Source organism: Capra hircus, chromosome 14 (genome assembly GCF_001704415.2).
Source record: "Capra hircus breed San Clemente chromosome 14, ASM170441v1, whole genome shotgun sequence".
Taxonomy (NCBI): Eukaryota; Metazoa; Chordata; class Mammalia; order Artiodactyla; family Bovidae; genus Capra; species Capra hircus.
In genome coordinates, this window is record NC_030821.1 from 27,002,021 (window position 1) to 27,008,225 (window position 6,205).

Consider the following 6,205-nt stretch of genomic DNA (forward strand, 5'->3'; position numbering starts at 1 on the left):
GTATTACTTATGTGAAAAGTATTATAAACCTATTACAGGACAGTACTATATAGCTGACTGTGTTAGTTTAGTACTTAGGCTAACTTTGTTGGACCTATAAACAAATTGAACATACAAACAAAGGAGTGTGCTCTTGGCGTGGCACTTATCTGTATGAAAGTGATTTACTGATTTATCTTTAAGATATTATAAGACCTTTTGAGGAAACTAGCATGCACTGAAAACCAGACACTCAACATATAGCCCTCACCATGTTATTCTCCCCATTGTGCAGAGTAGGTATTGGGGAATACCTAAAAAAAATAAATAAATAAAAGCCTGACTCACTGAATCAAGTTCAAAACTTCATGAAGATCTATGTTTACATTTTAACCATTCTTAGCACCTAGCAAAATTAGCTGAAAACCTACAGTTGCAACACAAGAACTATTTGGTAAACGAACTAATGTACCTGAAGCTTGCTGAAACTTGGGAAATAACTCTCTCTTTGCAAAATCTTTTTCTTCCTACATATAATAGCTATGGTGCTGAACTCAGCCAACTTTGAGCCATTATCACTAACTGATGGATATAGACATAGATATTTTCATAATTACACACAATAAAATTATCTGAAAGTTTCCTCCCTCATGTAGTGTAAAATAAAGTCGACGGTAATTATGACATCAGGCCCTTTTGTCACCAACCTTCTCTTTCAAACAGTTTTCCCTGTACTCTGCTCAGATGTCAAGCACCTCTCATTATCTGAGACCTTCACCTTCTGTTATAGGAGTGTTAGTTTTTCACAGTGGTTTCAACATGGGACGTTTTGATTTTTTTTAAAAAAATTGCCTTTTTTAACAGAAGTATAAACCAGTTAAGTCTTTATGTATTAAGAAGATCACCTTAATACACCAACAGTCAAATGCATTCTCTTAGTTTTTCTATTGGTGCAGATAGATTTTTCTATCAGATATTGGGTCTCTCCTGGCAGGTGTTCAGCAGATGAGTACCTGAGTGAAGGGAGGAAACTTTACTGAGACTGTACCTAACATTGGGAGGTAAGGGTTGGGGAGAGACAGACAGACATGGAAATGAGGAGGAGGAAGAAGAGTAGGAGAGTAGGTAGAGAGAGTGAGGAAGAAAAAATTGGAAGTTCTAGCTCATGACACGGAGAAGGCAATGGCACCCCACTCTAGTACTCTTGCCTGGAAAATCCCATGGATGGAGGAGTCTGGTGGACTGCAGTCCGTGGGGTTGCTAAGAGTTGGGCATGACTGAGCGACTTCACTTTCACTTTTCACTTTCATGCATTGGAGAAGGAAATGGCAACCCATTCCAGGCTTCCCTGGTGGCTCAGAGGATAAAGCGTCTGCCTGCAATGCAGGAGACCCAGGTTCAATCCCTGGGTTGGGAAGATCCCCTGGAGAAGGAAATGGCAACCCACTCCAGTATTCTTGCCTGGAGAATCCCATGGACAGAGGAACCTGAGTGGGCTACAGTCCACGGGGTCGCAAAGAGTCAGACATGACTGAGTGACTTCACTTCACTTCACTTCCAGTGTTCTTGCCTGGAGAATCCCAGGGAGGGGGGCCAGGTGGGCTGCCATCTATGGGGTCGCACAGAGTCCGACACAACTGAAGCGACTTAGCAGCAGCAGCAGATCATGAGAAACATACCTTACATATATTCGTGATATTTAGGCCCTCTGCAATGATTTTCAATTAGACTCTGGACATGTAAGCAATGGTAGTTTTCACTATTACCAAAAATGTATAAAAAATAAATAAAGATGTTATTTTCAAACTATAACATGTTCATAAAAAAATTTTACATATCAAGGTTTCCTCTAACAACAAAATCACTTATATGGGCCATGTATCTTGGCAGTCTTAAAGTCAAGAGATAGGTTTTCTTTTTAGGATGAAGGGTTTAGTACTTGGAATTTTGCAGACTCCAATACTAAACCAGAAATATAGTGTTTTTTGTGGTTTTCACACACTCTGCATGTTATCAATAACAAAAATGCTCATAGGTTTAAGTCATTTCTTATACCTTCAGTTCAGTTCAGTCACTCAGTCGTGTCCAACTCTTTGTGACCCCATGAATCGCAGCATGCCAAGCCTCCCTGTCCATCACCAACTGGAAGTTTACCCAGACTCACGTCCATCGAGCCAGTGATGCCATCCAGCCATCTCATCCTTCGTCATCCTCTTCTCCTCCTGCCCTCAATCCCTCCCAGCCTCAGAGCCTTTTCCAATGAGTCAACGCTTCGCATGAGGTGGCCAAAGTACTGGAGTTTCAGCTTTAGCATCATTCCTTCCAAAGAAATCCCAGGGCTGATCTTCCGAATGGACTGGTTGGATCTCCTTGCAGTCCAAGGGACTCTCAAGAGTCTTCTCCAACACCTCAGTTCAGAAGCATCAATTCTTCGGCGCTCAGCCTTCTTCACAGTCCAACTCTCACATCCATACATGACCACAGGAAAAACCATTGCCTTGACTAGATGGACCTTAGTCGGCAAAGTAATGTCTCTGCTTCTGAATATGCTATCTAGGTTGGTCATAACTTTTCTTCCAAGGAGTAAGCGTCTTTTAATTTCATGGCTGCAGTCACCATCTGCAGTGATTTTGGAGTCCCCCAAAATAAAGTCTGACACTGTTGCCACTGTTTCCCCATCTATTTCCCGTGGAGTGATAGGATTGGATGCCATGATCTTCGTTTTCTGAATGTTGAGCTTTAAGCCAACTTTTTCACTCTCCTCTTTCACTTTCATCAAGAGGCTTTTAGTTCCTCTTCACTTTCTGCCATAAGGGTGGTATCATCTGCATATCTGAGGTTATTGATATTTCTCCTGCCAATCTTGATTCCAGTTTGTGTTTCTTCCAGTTCAGCGTTTCTCATGATGTACTCTGCATATAAGTTAAATAAAGCAGGGTGACAATATACAGCCTTGATGTAGTCCTTTTCCTATTTGAAACCAGTTTGTTGTTTCATGTCCAGTTCTAACTGTTGCTTCCTGACCTGCATACAGATTTCTCAAGAGGCAGGTCAGGTGGTCTGGTATTCCCATCTCGTTCAGAATTTTCCACAGTTTGTTGCGATCCACATAGTCAGAGGCTTTGGCATAGTCAAGAAAGCAGAAATAGATGTTTTTCTGGAACTCTCTTGCTTTTTCCATGATCCAGTGGCTGTTGGGAATTTGATCTCTGGTTCCTCTACCTTTTCTAAAACCAGCTTGAACATCAGGAAGTTCACGGTTCATGTATTGCTGAAGCCTGGCTTGGAGAATTTTGAGCATTACTTTACTAGCATGTGAGATGAGTGCAATAGTGTGGTAGTTTGAGCATTCTTTGGCATTGCCTTTCCTTGGGATTGGAATGAAAACTGACCTTTTCCAGTCCTGTGGCCACTGCTGAGTTTTCCAAATTTGCTGGCATATTGAGTGCAGCACTTTCACAGCATCGTCTTTCAGGATTTGAAATAGCTCAACTGGAATTCCATCCCCTCCACTAGCTTTGTTCATAGTGATGCTTCTAAGGCCCACTTGACTTCACATTCCAGGATGTCTGCCTCTAAATGAGTGATCACACCATCGTGATTATCTGGGTCGTGAAAATCTTTTTTGTACAGTTCTTCTGTATATTCTTGCCACCTCTACTTAATATCTTCAAAGACACTAAAATAAATAGGGTGCTCTCACCCAAATAATCCTCATAATATACAGGAAAAGCATTCCAGATGAGAGTTTTGGCAAGAGAGGGGATCACCACTTTATCTAACCATTTCCCCCTCAATAAAATTATAGGAACAAGTTGATTTTATCAATTTCCCTAATCAAAAATTTCAAATTTCTTGAAAACTAAAATACTTCAACAAGCTGAAGGTGAAAATATCAATACAGTTTTAAAAACTCATACATATTTAGCACAGAAGATGGCTCCAGACTTTTTCTTGTTATTGTTTCTATGATAGTTTGCACTGAGTTATATGACACTGTTTATTTAAAATATGCAAGTCAATGATTTTACTGTAGTCCCAGAGTTGTGCAGTCACCCCAATCAATTTGTTTCTTTTTATTTATTTGCCCTGTCACGCAGCACGTGGGATCTTAGTTCCCCAACTAGGGATTGAACCACACCCCTGCATGGAAAGTGTGGAGTCCTAACCACTGGACTGCCAGAGAAGTCCCTCCCATCAGTCAACTTTAAAGCATTTTCATCATCCCCTGCCTCTGGCTCAGAGGTTAAAACATCTGCCTGCAATGCAGGAGACCTAGGTTCAATCCTTGGGTTGGGAAGATCCCCTGGAGAAGAAAATGGCAATCCACTCAGTATTCTTGCCTGGAGAATCCCATGGACGGAGGAGCCTGGTGGGTTACAGTCCACAGGGTCGCAAAGAGTCAGACACGACAGAGCAACTTCACTTCACTTCCTGCGTCTGCCCAACATGTATGCTGCTGCTGCTGCTGCTAAGTCGCTTCAGTCATGTCTGATTCTGTGCGACCCCATAAACAGCAGCCCACCAGGCTCCCCCATCCCAATTACTCCCTCTTTCTCCCCTGCCCTTGACCACCACTAATCTCCTTTCTCTCTGTAGATCTGCCTATTCATAGAAATGAAATTACACAATGTATAGGCTTACACAATAGGCTTATTGCAACTGGTTTTCTTCACTTATTGTAAGGTTTATACATGTTATGGGATGTATCAGTACTTCATTCTTTTTATGGTTGAATAGTATTTTATTGTGTAGATACATCGCATATTATTTATCCATCCATCTATTTGGGTTGTTTATACTTTTTGGCTATTATGAATGATGCTGCCATGAACATTAGTATACAAGTTTTTATTTCTCTTGGGTATATGTCTAGGCATGGGATTGCTGGGTCATATGATAACTCTATGTTTGACCTTTTGAAGAGCTGTTAAACTATTTTCCAAAGCAGCTTACATATTGCTCATAGTTCTTGATTTCTTTTTTCTTTCTCACATTTGATTCTACTGGGTTCCTGAAGCACCAGTAATGGACCTCCCAGCAGAATGTATTACATCAACATTATGAAAGAATATGCTTCATGCTTTTATTACCTTGTACCTATAGTAAGATACCCTTACCCTTCTCTTTTGTTCCTCTGGCAAATTGGTATATTTGTAGACCGGAAAAATACTGAATACCTATTTGCTCTTTAGTAAAAGATCTGAGAATATAGTTTCCTTGAAAGTTCTTTGTTTTGTGATTTCAGTGACTGAATTAATGTTGCATGCTGAACTACATTTTTCTTTTTTTTTTTTAAAAGGCAATGTGTGTTTTAATGTTTTAATAATATACTCAGTCTTCTTAATATTTACCTGGTACCATTATTCCAGGAGTAAGAAATCTACTTTGGCAAACACTGAAAGTAAATCTCAAATACTTTTTAAAAATCTGTTGTAGGAGTAGAAAAAAATCTAAATGGCTTAAAAATATAATATGTTACAGATTTTTTCTCTTTTGTAGCATGGGCGTAGGGAAAATGTCAAAGTCAGAAAATACAGCTTCAAGATTGAAAGATCCCATAAATCTTTAATCCCCTCTCCTTGGCACCAAAGACATTACTTTCTAAGTCTATTTTTATAAATAGACTTTCTGAGGAGAATAGCAAAACTTTGGAGTGGAAAAATTTCTCGTTTCAAAAAGCATTTGTAATTTATTAAATCCCTGTTTACTGTTGCTATTGATAAAAATGTAACAAATATTATCCATAAACTTAGAGGTAACAACCTAAAATAAAGTCCAAATCTCAATGTAAAAAGTATAGCTATAAGTTAAAATAATTTTTCACCATGGAATCAGGCCTCTTTTGACCAGCTGCTGCTGCGGCTAAGTCACATCAGTCATGTCCGACTCTGTGCGACCCCATAGATGGCAGCCCACCAGGCTCCCCCATCCCTGGGATTCTCCAGGCAAGAACACTGGAGTGGGTTGCCATTTCCTTCTCTGATGCATGAAAGTGAAAAGTTAAAGTCAAGTCGCTCAGTTGTGTCCGACTCTTAGTGATACCATGGACTGCAGCCCACCAGGCTCCTCTGTCCATGGGATTTTCCAGGTAAGAGTACTGGAGTGGGTCGCCAGTGCCTTCTCCATTTGACCAGCTGGCTTAGGCAAAAAGAGAACTTAATGATTCATATTATGCAAAAGTTCAAGAATAGATCTAGCTTTAAGCACTACTAGGTATCATCTA

The 6,205-nt window shown here is 40.2% G+C and overlaps 1 non-coding gene across 1 annotated transcript; it reads left to right on the forward strand.

Annotated features, from left to right (window-relative positions):
- TRNAC-GCA lies at positions 1,325-1,396 on the forward strand. The gene has a single exon. It is a non-coding gene; the product is annotated as a tRNA-Cys (tRNA).